The 20,300-nt window shown below is 38.3% G+C and overlaps 1 protein-coding gene across 2 annotated transcripts in view; it reads left to right on the top strand.

Moving 5' to 3' along the window:
* The first annotated feature begins 1,595 nt into the window (after window positions 1-1,595).
* The window catches only part of PCDH1 (protocadherin 1), a 179,832-nt gene continuing 161,127 nt past the window's right edge, over window positions 1,596-20,300 (top strand). Inside the window, exon 1 of one of the 2 annotated variants that reach the window (XM_087721830.1) lies at window positions 1,596-1,776. The gene's annotated coding sequence lies outside the window, so the exon portion shown is untranslated. Of the gene's footprint in view, window positions 1,777-2,283; window positions 2,507-20,300 lie in introns of those variants that run through there. The other variant, XM_087721829.1, reaches the window with a different exon arrangement.

The following is a 20,300-nucleotide window of genomic DNA, read 5'->3' on the forward strand; positions in this document are numbered from 1 at the left end:
TGTGTGACTACCTCAACTTTATCAGTCACTAATTGGGCAATATTCTTTCCCAGAGGGAAGGGGTGTTGAATATTAATAAGGGAGTGAAGCCAAGGTTACGAAGACTTCACTCAGGTCTACCATTACAGTGGGAAAAATAATTGAATCTCATTGGTTGAGCTGCCTCACAGCTCCCTATAAAAGGGCAAGCTGTCAGACAGGCAAGTTGCTGATCTATTGAATAAAGAGCTGTTAGTTGTAGAATCAGCGTCCTGCCTCTTTTATCTGCCCCAACTTAATAGTCTCTCTTTCTCCATCCTAAGAGAAGCAAATAGAAACCACTGTAAGAAGGGAACTTCACCGAGACAGTGTTGTACTAGGAAGACCAGTACAGCCCATAATCAAATTAGAAGTCACTGGAATAACAAAGCCAGCATACATTCTAAAAAGAACCTCCTGAGAATAATTATCAGGATATCAGGACAATTAGAAACAGGTGCAGAGTACAAAATAATACAAAGACCCAGGCCGTGCAGGAAGACGCTACCTTTGAAATAGCGAAAGGTCAAAGAAGATGTAAAACGGGAAATACACCAGAAGACACTAAGGCTTATCCTTGCCTCATGGGGATTACTTTATGGCAGAGAATAACAAAATGCAAGACAGGATTAGAACCATTAGCAAGGGCACAGACAAAAGCGATAAAACAATAGCACAAAGAAAACAAAAGGACTTCAAAGAGGAAAGTGGTATAAAAATGTACGCTTACTGTATATAGGTGTTATCATTGTTGGTTTTGCTTTCCTGAAAATAATAAAGACAACTTGCTTTCAACTCAACTTGCTTCGATCCTAAATTCTTTCACCCAGCCAGTGACGCTCTCCCAGCGAGGAAATCCGAACCCGCAGAGGAAACTTTTTTTCCATTTAACACTACTTCTGAAATTTTACCAAGAAAACTGCAGGACTTGTCCAGATAACCATCAGGAGTCAACAGTGACTTGAAGGCACCACCCATCCATCCATAAATAAACTTTATAGATATACATGTAGGTACTATAAATATGTTCCTTATATATGAATTAATGGTGTGATGCATTTAAAAAAATATTTGACTTGGCTTTGGATTTTAAATATTTTTAATAAAATGTGAAATGCATGTATTAATATCAATATAGAATATAATATAGGAGCAGAAAAAGGAACTTTTAATGGGAGCAGGAACAAGGGAGGGAACTGACATTTGGATGAAAAATCCAACATCCTTGAAAGCCTTGCTCCTACAAAGTAAGAATGGTCTAAAGGCAGCCATTCCACCAGGAAACAAAACAGCCTCTAGATGGTGCATTGGGTAATGCAAACAAAATGGATCATTATGGGGAAAAAAGAGGAGAGATGCAACAGGTTCATAGCAAATAATTTTGAGATGTGGAAAAAATATAATTGGTTTCTGTTCTGTTTGGTTTGTATGTTTACTAAATTGATGGAAATTTTTACATAAACTAAGGGCAATCTACAACATTTCAGAGAAATGGTCTCTTCCTCCACCACCGAGAGGAACCACCCCGCTCATTTGGAAAACAATCCAAAAGCCTATTAACAGGTAAGCCCTACCCTCTTCTGCCCTGTCTGAACTAGCTCTACGGAGAGCTCACATGACCTGCCTTCTGACGTGGCAGACCTGTAGGTACACAGCAATCTTGAATCTAACAAGCTGAGCGCCTGGCACTGAAAACACGCTGAATGTCGTCGTGCTCTGCCTTTGGCAAAGAAATAGAATCCATTTAGCTTCTTAAAGGTATAGAAGAATCAATTATCCGTTGTCAAAATGAACGTGGGTAGTAGCGCTTCCTAGTATATATGTTTAATAACCAGAAACCGGGTTCCCACGATAATACTCCCCCACTATGAGATACGGTTAAGATACGCAATTTGACCTGTTACAGTTATTTCTTCCTTGTTTAATGGCGCCCGGCATCCTTCACGTTCACCTAGTCTTGCCACATCTCACAAAAATATGTTACTTCTATGTTTTTGCGGGGTAAACGAGCTCCTCTTACTATAAAACGCTGAAGCTGGTGCTACAAGGAAGGGCACGTCATTTTCAGGTGCGTAACCACAACTCCTTCCCCAGCAGGTGCAGTAATAGACGGCGTTTGTTTCACCGGAACCAGGAACGAGTTGAAATGGAATTACAGGCCTCGTGCATCCACCCCACCCCACCCCCTGAGGCGCACCAGCAATTTAGGAAGGAGACCTAGCATGCCCCTAGTGGGAGTGTTGAGCATTGTCCGCGATAACGTGCGGAGAGTGGAGCGGAACTGGTTTCTTGATCCTGTCACCGTTCCATGCTTGTGGATACAAGCGCACAACTCCAAGGTTTAGATAGCACTAGGAGCGGCTGGCAACAAATCAACTTTCCTAATGCCAAAAGGTGGGCACGCGGTGGGCACTACAGATTTCTGGCCGCTGTTACTATTTGATAAACGCGAGGGAAGCCAGCAAAAACGGAGCTGCTAATTTTTCAGGCAAGTAAATGGCCGCGAATTCAGGGAGGGGCAGAACGATTGAGACGAAGAATGGCGCCCAGGAACTGGGGCTACTTCTAGGGTAAACCGTTGAGATTCAAGAGATAATCTAGTTTGCCTTGTATGCAGATAAACATTGTGAGTCTATATTTCCCCCCGTTTATGGATTTATCGGGAAAATTGTTATGTCCTTCTGGTCCACCACCAACTAGCTTGGCTTAAAGGAGATTGAAGGGGACTTGGCCATGGATGCCAGTTTTCTTGCAGATGGAAACGATTACAAAGAGGGCGAATGAAGGAGTCCTCCGACCGACCGGTACATTTGGCATAAAATATTGGGAGCCGCTTGGCCAACCCAGGCGGTGGTGGCTGCACAGGTCACTTTCCTTCTGGTTGCTCCTGGAATTTCCACAAATAATTTCGACTGGATACAGGATTTAATAAGTCGGGTTGCCACCTTTCCTCGGTAGCTAGAGGAGGTGGTTAGCCGGGAGGAAGGAGAAAGGAGGGTGAGGCGGGGACTGCCTGTAAACCCAGGGTTGCGTTTCTCCATATTTCGCTTCTCTTGCACACGCGCGCACACATTCATACACGAACATCCATCCAGAGGCACAGGTTTGATACAGCGAATAATTTACCCAGAAGAGCTGACGCCTGCCGCTCTTTTCAACGCGAACCCTCTGCGGGAGAGCTGCATAGCTTTATACTGGTAGCGGGTGAGTAGGGTAGGTCTTAAAAATTGCTTTGGTGATCCATAACAAAATAAACCCGCCACATCCCTGGTAGGTGAGGTAGAAAAAATCCAAGCAAAACTGATCTCGATTTCCGGGGGGGGGGACGACAATCCGTCTGTTAAAGGTGATTTCTGGAGAGGAAAAAAGAAGTGGGAGAATGCGGCGAGTTGTTCTTTGCTGGCCACCATTAAGTAAGGAGGAGCTGTAGCTTGTGTGCAAACTGGACCCGGTCGAATGCATGGGAGGCTGGGAGGATTACGACGAGAACTAAGAACGCATCTTTACCGCCGTTGTGTGTTGGAATGCAGGAGGTGTCGTTTATTGGGTGTCTGGTTGATGCTGGGGATGCGGGAGTGAGATGATAATCTAGCAAATTTTGAGGATGTTCGCAGAAAAGCGTCTGGTTTGCGGTACCAGCTGCAGCAGTTACTCGAGGATGGATGGATGGATGGAGAGGGAGGGAGGAAGAGAGAGAGAGATCTATCGCGTTTCTGGTTCAGACTGGAATTATAATCCTAATCTCTTCCCTCCCGCTTCTGCCACTCATCAGCTCTTGCCCTTTCAAGAACAAATCTGGACCGTTCTCTCGCACCTCTTCCATCCTTTTTGCTATACCATAATTTCGTGTTAAAAAATGCACTGTGTGGATTAATGGATGTAATGGCTGAGAATGGCTAATACAGTGGTCTCCGGTAGACAACCCCCTCCCCCGGTTTAGCATAAAACAAAACAGAGGAATTAGGGAGGAGGCAATGGTCAACACCTATTTTTCACACTAGTTGGATCGTTACACATAGCATGTATATACATTTCCTTTTTGGGAATGGCACTCGGTATAATTTAGTGTAAGCATCGTTGAATGTTATTGATTGATATTATCTCTTTCTGTTGCCTTATTCGATGCTGGGGCGGGAAACGCTCAGTTTCATCTCCTGAAACATGTAGAATGAGCTGGCAGCAAACCACCTCCCCGCAGGACTTGCGCGATACTTCCACCCCTCCCCCAATCTGGCTAGGCGTTGGCTTGGGGACATCACGTAACTGCTGCAAATCCTTTTCTTTTTCTTCAAATGCGTTTGTTTTCAGTGTGCTTGTAGGAGCTCCGGGGGGGGGGGATAAGGAGCACAAACGAAATTTGGCCAGGTACTGTGGCTACTTTTAGTGCTTACTGCTGTGTTTTTCTATGAACAGCATGGTCGCCATCTCATTCTTAGGTGGCCAGGTCATGTATCTAAGATAGAAGGTGTATTGTGATATGGCTAATGGCTAGAGCAACCTTAAAATATTGGTCTGAAATTGGGCATGCTGAGAAATGTTCCTGTTAAATGTCTCTCTGGAGATAGAGAAAATGGAAGTAAGCCAAGAGTAAAGGTGAAAAATATAGTTTCCCTTTGAAAAATCATTAATGAAATAAAATAGGTCTGGGTAAGTGAGGATGGAAAGAAACTGGTTTTTAGAAATATGGATCATGTAGATACAATAAAAGATGAATCAAAACCTGGATAGATTTTAGGTTAATTGTATATGAATAGCATGTAAATGAAATGTGTATACTTGACTACTTGTAGATGTGTGATGAAATTGTAAAGAGACTGGATGAATAATGAACATAGGGTAGAAGGAGATGGCTTGCAAGATGCAAAAATACACTTGAAAGAATTGCATGTGTAGCGTATACATTCATCTGACAGATAAACACATACTACATATATCAGAATAAATAACAGTGGAAGATGCCTAAGATGTGCACTGTAATAAAGAGGCATGTTGCTTTGATCATAGGATAGTATTTATGCTACTTTTTGCAGCTTGGATTTCTTTTAACCTGACCTATGTTAGAAGATGAATTATGTTGATACATATTAGAATGAATGGATTTGAGAAAGGTAAGCATTAATTACATTTGAAATCTGTGAATACTAATTATATTAGAATGTCATCCAGTTTCATAACCAGGGATGCTCCATTTTTCCAAGGTTAGTGTTGTTGCATTTCTAATACATTGTCAGTTAGTGAATTACTATTTTAAGAAATAGAATTTGGTCCAAAATTATGTTTTCTACTATAAGGATTTGGATTGTGCAGTCTTTTTCCAATTTCCATTTGTGTTTTAGGATTTTTCTGAATTCTTGAAAATCCCCAATTACAAATACATGTGTTTATCTCTGTTTGTGTTATAAAAATATACATAACCTTTTTCTCCCTTTCAAAAACCTAGGGAACCACTAATATATGATTGGAGAGTTGGTTGGGAACTGAAACAGTAAAATGGCTTATTTAGAAAAATGACAAGATGGAGTATGGCCATTGTCTTGTTCAACTTTCAAATTAACAAATGCAGTAGATTTAGGAATTTAAATGGAAGACTGCCATTCTAATCAGAAATGTTCTTAAAGATGTGATTAATACCTATTCTGGACTAAATTATGGAGAAAAACATGAATGTGCATATAAACTACAATCCTGTATGCCAGTTTGAAAAAAATATTCACTTTTTTAAGGGGCTTAAATGTATAGACCCAAAAGTGCTCTCCAAATAGAAATGTGTTATCTAAATTCACTTAACTTGATGATCTTATATTGTGTGGAATATATGGAAGTAGCACTATTTAAGATCTATTTAAACCATTGAGAATTTATGAAAGATTTTGTAATTGCTGGAGTCAAGAAAATTATAGTTGTGTGAGACATTTTGAATGTTTTATTAGGAGGCATACAGTGGCATATGTCATATATTTCTCTTAAAAATAGTAAAGCCACATATTGAAATCCTATAAATACTTCCTAGGCAATAAATCCAAATTGACATAATATGAATTATTTCTGAGCTGACATTTATAGGATTAATAAAATAAGTAGCTATACTTATATAAAACTATTAGATTATTTAGTAAAATAAATTGCTAAGGATGCTGTGTTCCAAGAATCCTGGTACAGTAGAACCTCTTGTCATGAATGCTTCTGACCACAACCAAATCAGGTTCCAACCAAAAAAATCACATTTTTTTTGTGGCCAATTTCCCCTTCCACACCATTTTTTTTTGTAAGGACCAAATTTCCAAAGTTAGGTTTGGTTCACGACCAAATCAGTTTGTGACCAAGGTTATGGAATGAATTATGGTTGTGACCAGAGGTTCCACTGTATATTGCTTTGAAATTTCATCCCTGATGATCAAATTTGGCAGAGTATTTCTCCCCTCCCAATTAACAGTGGAAAATGGAAATGAGAGGCAAATATTGTGATTTAGAGCCATTTTGTATTGGACAATGGAAACTGCCTTCCAAAAGTTTCCCATTCTCATTCCTAAAATTTCTGCAAAGCATGTTGCCTTATGATGATGTTACCACCTTGCTAAATGTTTTCCTGAGCCCTTCAGAAATTGGAAAGCTAATTTGTGGCCTCTGAACCCTTATCTTTCCCATTATATACTAGTGATTATAAACTAATGGTCATGCTATGATTATGCATGATTAACCTTTGAAGAGATATTTGATAAGTTAGCAATAAATTGCATAAAGAATTGTGAGTTTGTTTTATGGGAAACATTTTTTTTAAATTGTTCTATTCCTTGACATCAAAATATTTGGAATAGGCTTTTTATGTTTATAATTACTTTTTTAATATTTATCAGATACTGTCTAGCAAAATATAACATAATAGCATCATTTTTCATATTTAATATTAAAATATACAATATTATAGTGTTGGAAGAAATGTCTATCTGGGTTCAGTTCCAAGTGGGGAGAAAGACACTGGAAACACGGTGGCTGTTTGGAAAGATGGTTTAATGGTGGACAAGACCAGGTTTGAGATCCTGGGCAAAAAAAGCTCATGGGTGAGATAGAGACACCCTCTCTTGGGCCCTGCCTTAGTGTTTCCTGTTCCTTACAAGAAATGTATCCTATTGGCTGTCAGACTCCCAGGGGACGGGGGAGGGGGTCCTAGCTAACTTTGTAGACTGTTGGTTGAGCCTTGCTGGGTGATGTAATCTTCCCAGATGCCTTGTGGTAAATAGGTAGAGGGCTATCCTATCATGTCCTGAGGGACATGTCTTAATCCGATCACCCTGGACCTGAAAGGGGGAGGGAAGGGAGCTGCCAGAAGCTACTTTGTCTTTAAAAACATGCTTGTCCTTTTCTTATCCAGGGAAATATAATATTCTGCCTTTTTAATATTTCCCAGAATATTTCATTCTTCTAGGAGGGGGTGGGTGCTAACTTCCTACAATCCCTCCTTTTTGCCAAAATATGTGGGTAAAATACATGTTATTGACAAAAGATTAAAAATTGATCATATCAATAAGACTTAATGGGTGTGTTTAATTTTTCTGGTACAAAGGGAAAGGCATTGATAGAGACAGCAGAAAAGGATTTCTTCAGTGGCTCGCAAAAGGAGAGCTTTCAACTATGAAGGTCTACCAGCCAGGACAAAAGTTCTGGAAAGAAATGTACAGTATCCAATTTTCTATGCCAATTAATTTCAGATGTCAGATATCACTTTCTGTGAGCTTCCAGTCAGTTTCAAGGAAGCACAAGTCCCAAAAATTTTCACAGCCATGCTTTTCCTTTAAATTACAGGCAGCTCATTTCCAAGGGATGGTTACTAAACCTGCCTTAACTCTTTCTTTAGTGCATGCAGGATTTGTGAGTCCAAATTGAGGTTAGCCAGTATGCAATCCAGGCTATTTAGTATGTTTAAAATTACACAGAATGAACCCTGGGATTCCTACTTATGAGACCATCAGTGCAACATATCCTACTTTGCTGGGCAGCATCATTTGTGAGTCACAGTCTGGGCTTGGGTTTTGGAGATCTCTTTTCTGCTATCTCTTCAAGTGAGGGAATTAGCAAGGAGTGACTGCTTGGGCCTTAGTACCACAGAACAGAAAGGAACAGCTTTGTGAGGAGGTAGGTGAAGGCGATAGTTTCAGTCTAATTCTGAATGGTGTGTTTTTATGTGTGTGTTTGTGTATGCAGCCACTTTTTTTTAATTAAAAGTTTTTTTATTTTTTATTTTCAAAACAAATACAACACAAAATCTTCCTTTTTTACATACTGTAGAAAGTGTATCAGTTGGTTACAAAAGACTTTCGTGCATCTCTTCCACAGTCATCAAGCATAATTCATATTAATTCAAGCATTTTAACTCAGATATTTATACATTTTACTGTCATCATACCTCCATTTTCACTTGACTATAGTTGTTTAAACGTCCATCATAAAATATACCAAGATTTAATACATAACCACATACTGGCATTTCATTTACTATTTCTAAAATCCTCCAATGACACTAAATCCTTATGTCCTATTCTAGCCAACATCCATGATATTTAATAACAAAGTTTTCTATCCTCCTTTCCAAATTACTGTTTACAATTTACATGTCATTTCCTTATGTTGTACACGTACGTACATACGTACGTACATACATACATACATACATATATATATATATGTATGTGTGTGTGTGTTATTATCATTATTCCTCCTTTATTTGACTATATTCTGCATCATATCATTTTCCTCCTAGTAATCAAGACTTAACTGAATCTAACTTAATTCATTTTTTTAATTATTAACCTTTATATATAATCCAAAAGGGTTTCTAATCTTCCTTTCATGGGTGCCATTCAATATTCATATCCAGTTATTACTTATAACATTACACATTGTATACATTATTATCATTATCAATTATTTATTTAACTATATCTATTATCACTAAATTTCGCTAAGTTTAGCTAGTTCTAAATTATACTCTTCCATCTATCAACCTGTATCTTTCCAGTAACAAAACAGTGTCATATCTTCTGCCATTTGTGGCATCAGTCCTCTAATCATCTTCTTAATCAACTTTGTATGGACTCCTCTTAGCAACTCTTTGCTTATAAAATCGCTCATGTAATTTCTATGCCCTTCTTCTATTTCCTTAATTAGCTTATCTTTGATTATCGGTGGTGTTATCAAAACTATTGCTAATAAGATTTCTCTCTTTAAATCCATATTTTTTTATTTTTTTCCTCTTCTGTATCTTCCCATCTGGGGTAGGTTTCCCCCCCATTTAATTCCTCTTTCAAGTTTCCACTCTTTCTGTTTTCAGAAACAAACCAATCACCATAAATATCAGCAATTTTAATTTCTTTATATTCATTTTCCTCTTCAATTTTTTGGATTTTAACCCTCACTTTTTCCATTTGATGAACATCTTCAACATCTCCGTCATATTTTACTGTTAGATGCACTAATTAATCCAACTTCTTCTCTATCATCTCACTTGTATTTGATAATTTCTGTATTTCTGAGATTATCTTTTGCAGATTTAAAACTTCTTTCTGTTGTTGAAATTGCGTCATGATAACATTTCACCTTTCTCTGGTTAAGAATCTATTTCAAAGGGACATCTGTGTGTTTTTCTTCATCTTCTTATCACTCATTATAAACAAGCTGTGAGTCCTTGAAGTGCCAAGCCAGGATAATCAGTGAAAAAAGTATTTTGTTTCCAATACACAAACCTCTAGCCTCCGAGTAGCAGTGTTACAATATTACAGTGTTACCATTTCTTTGTTTCTTTTGGTATCTCTTTGTATTTCAAGTTTTTTAAAAAAGGTCCGATTCTTAAATGAGTTAGAAAAACACCTACAGTACTGAAAGAGGAGAGTTTTAGTCCATAGATACAGAGAATAGTCAAAGAAAAAAAATAGATCCTAAAAAGCTTGCCTCTATGTATCCAAATGTTCAACCTAAATGTTGGAGATGTGGTTCTTGTGATGCTACTTATTTTCATATATGGTGGACATGTCGTAATGTCAAGGCATTTTGGATAAAAATATGGTGGATCCTGCAAAACATTTTCAAAAGAAGGATAAAATTCACCCCCCAGTTGTTTTTACTGGGTATATGTATTGACTTTACAGCAGCAGAGACTAATTTGGTTCTGTACTTAATAACGGCAGCAAGACTCTTGGTGGCGCAGTATTGGAAGAAGAAAGATTTACCTACAATTCAAGAATGGACTTTGAAAGTTATGAACTTAGCCGAAATGGCCAAAATTTCAGCATATCTCAAAGAACATTCAAACGAGAGATATAAACGAGACTGGAAAAAATGGATTGATTACATAAAAAGTAAATATGGGACTAAGAAACTCCAAATAGCTTATGCTTAGTATCAGTAACAATTTAAATTGTTTAAAATTTGGGTAACAGTAAGAAGCTGAGTTCAATGTAGAGATATTTTAGACTGTGATTGTCCAAAAGTTATACCACGTATGGTCTTTGGGAAGTCGGGGGGAGGGAAGGGAGGTGGGGATTTAGGGGGAGGGGGGAGGGGGGAAATACAATACGTGTTAAATTCCATGATTGCATTTGTATACTGTGGCTTTTCAATGTTAGTGCGAAAATAGAACAAACCGAATATACTGGAAGGTAATAGATACCGAAGGATAGAGTCGAGTGAAAGAAGAAGGAGGGTGGAGAGGGTGAGAGAGAGGAGGAGGAGAAGGGAGGGAGGGAATGGATTAGAGGGAGTGATAGGGTTAGGGTTAGAAAGAAGGGGAGGGGAAGTAGGCATAGAGGGGTGTGTGAGAAGGAAGAATGAAAGTTGGAGGGGGTTGAAAGAGGGTGTATGGTGGGCCAAGGTGGTATATTGGGTTTGTATTGTAGAGGGCATCTTCTATATAAGTGAGGGCCGTGTTTATTACTCAATGTTATATGCCCTGATTAAGCACAGTAAATATGTGATTGTATAGAATGAAAACATAATAAAAAATATATATATATTGAAAATACAAAAAAAAATAGAAGAAGGAAACGTAATCCGTTCATTTTAAAAAACTTGCATAAATTCCATCTGTAATAATAGCATTTAAAATGTAAGATAACCCACTGTTCAAAACCAGTCCAAATTTAATTCTGCCGCTTATTTCTTAAGTTTTTTTATAGGCAGTCCTCACCATCTGAAAACACTTTCTCTCTCCATATCCTTCCATTTTGGAGCCGCCCTGACTTCATCAGCCATTTGGCTGGATTTTTTTGTCACCAGCTTGAAGAGCTTCTCTTGGATCAACCAGAGACTTTGCGATGTACCTGTGATGAGCAAGATGTATTCTTCCTGTTAAACGTCTCTGCGGGACAGTTTAGGTCCGTTTGGACCACCCAGAGACAAAAGTATCGACTGCGATCTCAGAGCATTGAGATTGTACGTTGTGTCGTCGCAACTTCGGCTCCTCCCCTCTTCTGTATGCAGCTACTTCTAAAATAGAGGCAATACAGATGTTTTGGACAAATTTCCCTCCCTCCTGTCAGAAGTCTAAGGTGTTCAGAACTTGCTGTGCCAACTACTCTCTAGTACAATCCCTACATGAATCCATTCAACTGATTACAACATAAATGAGACAAGAAATAAAATCTTACAATGAATTACCACCCTCCCCCCATAGTCTTTCTTGCTGTCTTCTGGGGATTAAAAAGAATCTTCAGTCTTTACTTGTCCATCTCAGGGTCCTTTCTTTCATGTCTGTTGGGTGGCATTAGGCTTGGCTTGGTGGTAAGGGTAGTCAGTCAGGCTGGGGAAGGTCCGTCCACTCTGGTTGCTGTGATGACTTTCAGGTGGATGACTGGACCCAAACCCAATTTCTGCCTCAGTGAATGGAAGGTCTCCTCTGGAGGCAGCTTCTGGGTCAGTGTGATCTTCTTCCACAGATTGCAGTGTCATCTCTGCAGGGCTGAAAGACATTAGAACAGCCCCCCTCCTCCCTTTGTGGGTGAAGAAAGGCATTGTAGGGGAATAAGAGATAGAGTGGGGGTGGGTAGATAGCTTGCAGGCAGAGTATGAAAAGAAAAACATCAGTGCTACAGATAGTGCAGTTTCAACAATATGGGGGCACAACAGATTGGGGAAAATAATGAATCACATGCTTCAGAAAAAGGATGGACAGGTAAAAGCATACAATAAATGCAAGAATGATTTCTTTTTCTGTAAATTTATAAAACATAAGGGCTGTACAGAGAGGGAAGGAAATAAAATTGAACAGACTTCTCTTTTTGCCATCTGTTTTGTGGGCCAGATAAAACCAGGGTGAAAACATTTTTTTTCATCTGCTGGGTGATGTAATCTTCCCAGGTGCCATGTGGTGAGAGGGGTAGAGGGTTATCATGTCCTGAGGGTCATGTCTTAATCCCATCACCCTGGAGCTGAAGGGGGGGGCAGGGAGCTGCAGAAAGCTACTTTGTCTTTAAAAACATGTTTCTCCTTTTCTCATCCAGAGAAATATAATATTCCGCCTTTTTAATATTTCTCAGAATATTTCATTCTTCTAGGAGGGAAGTGGGTGCTAACTTCCTACAATAGTATTAAAATATAAATTTTGAACTTGTATTAGTGGTTGGTTTGTATCCTCACCAAGAACAAGTTAGCTTTTAAATTTGCTTTATCCATTTGAATTGGCACTTACTGTATATAGCCTCCCTCCCTCCCTCCCTCTTGTGTGCCATTCTTCTCTGTTTCTTTCATGGCAATTTCTATATTTCCTGTCAATAATGTGGATATACATTATATTTTATGAATTCATATCAACATTTCCCTGCAATGAATTAGTTATTTCATTTTTCTGTCACTGAATTTTCTAGAAAAATATTGTTTGATCCACATAGAATCTAAGTGCTGAATAACTTGCTATGAGCTCTTGCTTGTCTTCTTTTCTCCTTTCTTTCCAAAAAGGAAATAATTCACAGTGGCCAATAGGGATAGAGTACTGTGGAATAAATTTCCTTAAAATGGAAGAAACCTGAGTTTTTCTATTTGAAAAAATCTTGAAATGTGATTGGATTCATGTGATTGGAGGCTGAGAAAGCAGTGAACTGGAGCAAGGATGCAGGAGAAACCAACATGTTTGGCTATCATATCTGGACTGAAAAAAAACCCAATAACCATTAGATGGTGCCAGAAATTAGTGAATTTATTTGTTGCCATCTAACAATTGTCTAGGTTTTGTAGCCCTTGCAATGTCATTTTTTCATCTACTCTCCATTACTGTGCTGAACATTTCTGCTATTCTACTAATGGAAAAGGTGAAAGTACCAATTCTCAATAAAAGATCCTTTGTGTTGATGTTTGCGTATTCAAAATCAAGAGAAAAGCAAGACAGGACTCAAAGCAATTTTATTACAGTAAATCTTTGTTTACATGAACATGTACATCCATGTTTATAACTGATCCTGGAAATACAAGATCTTATATAAAAGTGTAGAGCTCTTTATCCCTGAGCTTACTTTGCAGTAGTTAACTTATCAGGAAGAGGAAGCAATGACAGATCAACCCATTTGCTGAAGTCTCATAAGATTTGTGGACATTGAGTCTTGACATTTTATTTTTATTTTTTTATAATGGAAAAGGGAACTTAACTTTTTGAGGATCTGTTGAGTACTTTGTGGTAAGATTATAAATGTAATATTTCCTCAAGCTAAGGCCAGCTTCTGATAACTACATGGGCATGTCCATGTAATTTATTGGAAAATATGCAAGTGATGTACCATTTTCTTCTAATTTTTTGGGGTGGTGGTGGTTTTTTTCTTAGCCCTTACCTTGAGATTTATTGTTGTGTAGGGGTTAATTACAATTTGCTCCAGCATTAGTGTAACCCAGTAAATATTTTTCAAGGGTAAGAATGCATGTTGTCCTCCCAGCCCACTAGGAAGGCAACCTCTGCTAGGTTTTTCCCTCTATACATTAAAAGTAATGTTTTATGGCTTGTTCTTACTGGAGCTGTGCTATCCACTTTGCTTGCTATTCTTCATTCTATTGTAGCAACTGTTTTCATTCTAATTGCCTACTGTGCATTATACCAGGAATATCCCTCCATGGACATTTTTAATGAGCTCACTGATGGAGCAGTGAAATGATAGAACCCTTTTCTGTTTAAAGAAACCTGGTGAAGTTAATAAGAGTTCTGGAACTTTTCTTCTGCTAGATCAAATGACAGGATAAATTGCATCTCTTTTTTTTTTCTTTTCATTTTTTCCCATGAGGTATAAAAAAGGGGATTAATCAGGGACTGTAGTAAATGCAGTCCAAACAGAGTATCAGGCCATATCCATAGCCAAAGCAAAGAAAGAGATTAAAATCTGGAAGGGATTTCTTAGTCATTTTCATGTCCACCTCATTTATGCATGGGAGTCTGCAATAAAGGAAAGCCCCTAATCCTGAAAATATGAGTAGGAAGTAGGAATTTGGCAGGTTCATGACAAAGGACTAAGAACCAAACAAATGTTAGGGTTATATTTACATTAACCACCACCACAATTAATATGTGCACAGCGAACTTGATTAATACAGATCTCAGACAGTACAAAAGCAGGTTCAAGAATTAAAAGAGACAATGTGGGACTAGAAGGATTTTTTTCTTTTAAATGACTTCTTCTGAATGAGAATTTTTTTACACAAACATTTTCCAAGTCTTTCCCTAACCTGACTAAAAGATTTAAAAACAAACACAGTATAATAAATCTGAACATTGAGTTCCTTCTTCTTAACCAAAAGACTGTTTCCAATGAAGCATATAAATCTTGATTGGTCTAAAAACTATTCAAATAAGTTTCTGCCTCTCTTTTATATTATTAAATAAGGTAGGTGAAAGAGACATGTAATAGAGGAGAACTAAAAAGCTATGCATTCTAGATAATTGTGAGGCAGTGAGGGCTAAAAAGATCTTTTTATGAATAGCTGTTGATTGCAAGTATGATCAGAGAATTGCTGATTGCTCATTATGTGTGATTCAGTGATTACTTATTGCTTCCTGTTGAATAAAGCAGAGGGTGCTGTAGCAGGAATATATAAGACTGCCAGTTTCCAAGAAAGGAGTTTACCGAGCAAGTGAACTAACCTAACAGAACTAACAGAATGGACTAACAGAACAGAATGAACCTAACCAGAACTAACAAACATTTCTGGGCAAATGCAGTGTTCTGCCTCCATCAGCAGTGAGCCTGTCAGGCGTGCCTCCATCAATTGCCAAGAAAGAAAACTCCCAACACCATTGTTCATGACATTAAAGATACTTTTACTAGTTATGAAAAGATAGCAGCGGAAAAAAAAGCAAGATCTGAGCCAAAAAGGTGCGAACACGTACATATCAAATGATTACCCAGCCACCTCCCTCCAATTACCCCACCCCAGTGTCCAATCTGCAACTCCCTAAAGCAGTGGTTCTCAACCTTCTCAATGCCACGACCCTTTAATAGTTCCTCATGTTGTGGTGACCCCCAACCATAAAATTATTTTCGTTGCTACTTCATAACTGTAATTTTGCTACTGTTATGAATTGTAATGTAAATATCTGATATGCAGGATGTATTTTCACTATTACAAATTGAACATAAAGCATAGTGATTAATCAAAAAAACAATATGTAATTATATATTGTGTAATATTTATTTCTAATTACAAATAAATGAAATTTTGTCTTGAAGCATGATGTAGCATGGGTGACAGTCTTAATATAACAACAGTAAACTACATTGCTACATTTTGTGACAGTGTGCACAATGTGAAATAGCAGAGCATTGTTCGGAGCATCCAACTCATTGCACAGTGGTACAAAATGTGGTGAAACTTACTTAACAATGCTCTTGCTTAGCAATCAAATTTTTGGGCTCAATTGTGATCATACGTTTTCTTTCTTTTTCTTTCTTTTTTTCTTTCATCTCTCCCACTTTTTCTTTTTCTTTTTTCTTCCTTTCTCTTTCTCTCGCTTTCTCTTTCTGTCTATCTCTCTCTGTGTGGCTCTTTGTCTCTCTCTCTCTCCCTCCCTCCCTCTCTGTCCCTGTCATTCTCTCTGTGTGTCTGTCTCTCTCTGTATCACTCTGTCTCTCTGCTCTCTCCCCCCCATCTCTGTCACTGTGTGTGTGTGTGTGTTTCTCACTCATTTTGTGTGTGTCTCTGTCTCTCTCCCTCTCTGTATCTCTCTCTCTGTGTGTCTCTGTCACTCTATGTGTATGTGTGTGAGTGTGTTTCTTATTCACGCTGTGTCTCTCTCTCTGTCTCTGTTTCTCTCCCTCCCTCCCTCTCTCTCTCTGTGTGTGTCTCTCTCTGTCACTCTGTATGTGTATGTGTATGTGTGTCTGTCTCTCACTCATTTAATCACTCACTCTATGTGTGTCTGTCTGTCTCTGTCTGTCTGTCTTTCCCTTCCTCCCTCCCCTTCTGTCTCTCTCTCTCTCTGTGTGTGTCTGTCCGTCTCCCTCTGATTCCCACCCTCCCTCTCTGTCTCTCTCTCTCTCTCTCTCTCACTCTCTCTGTCTCTCTCACATACACACAGACACACCATACTGTGGTCACCTTCTTGAGTGTTCCAATCACGTTTGAAACACTCAACAAATGGCCAGTCATAGGACCAAACTATATGGTTAAAGTACCTGGCAGTGGCATTTTTCCCTGGGGGACTCCACAGAAAATCCCAAGAGCGACGCCACCATATCTCCCCTCTTTGGGGACAGGTCCGCTTCAGAAGGATGAGACCCTGCTGGTCCCCCTCACATTCTTCATCTTCCGGCTGCGGCCCCACACCATAGAAAACAGCTTTCTACTTGGTAACCTCAACCTCAACTACTTCGTTGATAGGTACACTTTGTCACCAACTCGGAAAGGAGGTTGGTGGGGGCGACACTTGTTGGCTTGTGTGTTATAGGTCCTCACCACTTTGACCATGGCTCGCTTGGTATTCTCCCACCCCTGCTTCAAGGTTGCTCAGAGACATGGATGATGGTGGCTCTGTAGGTAGCTCTGGCGTGGGGACAAACTCCACTGGTAATTTGGAATGGGGTTGCTGCTATGCACTGCATTATTGTAAACCACCTCTTAGAATGCAGCAGGTTGGTCCAGTTAGACTGCTGATAGTCCACATAGCCCTTCAAGTACTGCTCCAGCATGGCATTCACTCGTTCCACCGTTCCATTTGTGCTTGTAAGAAAAGCCAAGCTGAGGCCCTGGGTGAACCCTATGGCTCTCAATAACTCCCTCCAAAATTTTGCTGTGATTTGGACCCCCCCTATCAGAGATAATCCTACAGGGGATCCTATGCAGCTTATAGATTTCTTTTATAAACACCCGAGCCAATTTTTTGGCAGGGGGCAGTCCCTTGCCAGGCGGTGAAATGGGCTTGTTTTGAGAATAAGTCAAGCACAGTCGAAATGACGGTGTTCCTACCACTCTCCAGGACCTTGACTATAAAATCCATGGCAATTTCTTTCTATGGGCGGGTTGGTTCTGCCACTTGTTGAAGGAGACCAGGGGATTTCCCTGGCCTCTTTTTCATGGCTCCACATGTGGTGCAACTTTTTACATAGTCCTTCAAGTCTTCATCTTCGGCTACCAAAACTGCCATCTGGCTAGGTGCAGAATTTTTAGATAGCCGAAATGTCCTGCCAGTTTGGTGTCATGGTTGCATTGCAGGACCTGGAGTTTCAGGACTGTGGGGACATACAGTTTGGTTCCTTTCCATGCCAGTCCCCCTTTAAGGATCAGGGTGTGTATTATCGTTAAATCAAGGGTCCATGGATAGGGCAGTCTTCAGCACTACTGTCATCTGGTCTCCTCTGGTGGGTGGTTATCACTGGGCTTGGCTTCAGGTGGTGAGTGGGGATGACTGCTTGGATAATGACTTTTGGTTATTATTGATTTGTGGTTTTCTTGATAGAACATCAGCAAGTAAGTTCTCCCCCCCCCCCCCCGATGTATTTTAGGTTGAAGTTGAATCTCTTCAAATATTGGGCTCACCTGACTTGCTTTGGGGTACCTTTAGTGCTTCTAGATTTTTGTGATCAGTCCAGACAAATGGTGAAATCTAATTTCCTCCCACAACCAGTTCTGTGGGCGTGGCTTGCTGGTGGTGGATCATATGACTGAGAGGCCAACTTTTTTTCACTTTTATCTACTCTTTTAGGGTTTTTAAAAAGTTTTTTATTTTTAATTTTCAAAACAAACACAACACATAAAATCTTCCTTTTTTACATACTGTAGAAAGTGTATCAATTGGTTACAAAAAACTTTCTTGCATCTCTTCCACAGTCATCAAGCATAATTTATATTAACTCAAGTATTTTAACTCAGACATTTATAAATATTACCGTCATCATACCTCCATTTTCATTGGACTATAGTTGTTTAAATGTCCTTCATCATAAAATATACTAAGGTTTAATACATACATACTGGCATTACATTTAGTATTTCTAAAATCCTCCAATGACACTAAATCCTTATGTCCTATTCTAGCTAAACATCCATAATATTTAATAACAAAGTTTTCTATCCTTTCCAAATTGCTGTTTACAATTTACATCTCATTTCCTTATATTACATACACACACACACAATCATTATTCCTCCTTTATTTGACTATATCTTGCATCATATCATTTTCCCCCTAGTAATCAAGATTTAACTAAATTAACTTAATTCTTTTTTTTAATTATTATTATTAACCTTTATATATAATCCAAAAGGGTTTCTAATCTTCCTTTCATGGGTACCATTCAATATTCATATCCAGTTATTACTCATCATAACACTACACATTATGTACATTATTATCATTATCAATTATTTATTTAACTATATCTATTATCACTAAATTTCGCTAGGTTTAGCTAGACATAACCACATACTGGTATTTCATTTAGTATATCTAAAATCCTCCAATGACACTAAATCCTTATGTCCTATTCTAGCTAAACATCCATAATATTTAATAACAAAGTTTTCTATCCTTCTTTCCAAATCACCGTTTACAATTTACATCTCATTTCCTTATATTGTACCTGTATGTATGTATGTATGTATGTATGTATGTATGTATGTATGTATGTGTCATTAGCATTTATTTATTTAACTATATCTACTATCACTAAATTTTGCTAAGTTTAGCTAGTTTTAAATTATACTCTTCCATCTATCAACCTGTATCTTTCCAGTAACAAAACAGTGTCATATCTTCTGCCATTTGTGGCATCAATCCTCTAATCATCTCCTTAATCAACTTTGTATGGACTCCTCTTAGCAACTCTTTGCTTATAAAATCTCTCATGTAATTTCTAAGCCCTTCTTCTGTTTCCTTAATCTACTTATCTTTGATTGTAGGTGGTGTTATCAAATCTATTGCTAATAAGATTTCTCTCTTCAAGATCATAAATTCTTTTATTTTTTCCTCTTCTGTATCTTCCCATCTGGGGTAAGTTTCCCCTCCATTTAATTCCTCTTTCAGTATTCTACTCTTTCCATTTTCAGAAACAAACCAATCACCATAAGTCTCAGCAATTTTAATTTCTTTATATTCATTTTCCTCTTCGATTTTTTAGATTTTAACCACCTTAACTTTTTCCATTTGATGAACATCTTCAACTTTTCCTTCATATTTTAATGTTAGATGCACTAAGTAATCCAACTTCTTCTCGATCCTCTCATTTGTATTTGATAATTTCTGTATTTCTGAGAATATCTTTTGCAGATTTAAAACTTCTTGCTGGTGTTGAAATTGCGCCATGATTTCCGGCTGACAAGCACCGCTACTCTAGCTTAGAAGGTTTTAGCAGAATTAAGTATCACAATAACATTTCACCTTTCTCTGGTTAAGAATCTATTTCAAAGGGACATCTGTGTGTTTTTCTTCGCTCTCTATAAACAAGCTGTGAGTCCTTGAAGTGCCAAGCTAGGATAATCAGTGAAAAAAGTATTTCATTTCCAATACACAAACATCTAGTTTCCGAATAGCAGCGTTACAAAATTACAATGTTACCATTTCTTTGTTTCTTTTTGTAATCTTTTTGTATTTCAAGTTTTGTATTTCAAGTTTAAAAAAAGGTCCTATTTTTAAATGCGTTAGAAAAACACCCAAAGTACTGAAAGAGGAGAGTTTTAGTCCATATATTATGGAGAGTAGTCAAAGAAAAAAAAATGGAAGAAGAAAACTTAATCTGTTCGTTTTAAAAGGTTTGCATAAATTCCATCCGTAAAAATAGCATTTAAAAAGTAAGACAACCCACTGTTCAAACCAGTCCAAATTTAAT

Source organism: Thamnophis sirtalis, unplaced genomic scaffold (assembly GCF_051295495.1).
Source record: "Thamnophis sirtalis isolate CommonGarterSnake01/CBP01778 unplaced genomic scaffold, rThaSir2_p1.2 scaffold_8, whole genome shotgun sequence".
NCBI classification, from domain to species: domain Eukaryota; kingdom Metazoa; phylum Chordata; class Lepidosauria; order Squamata; family Natricidae; genus Thamnophis; species Thamnophis sirtalis.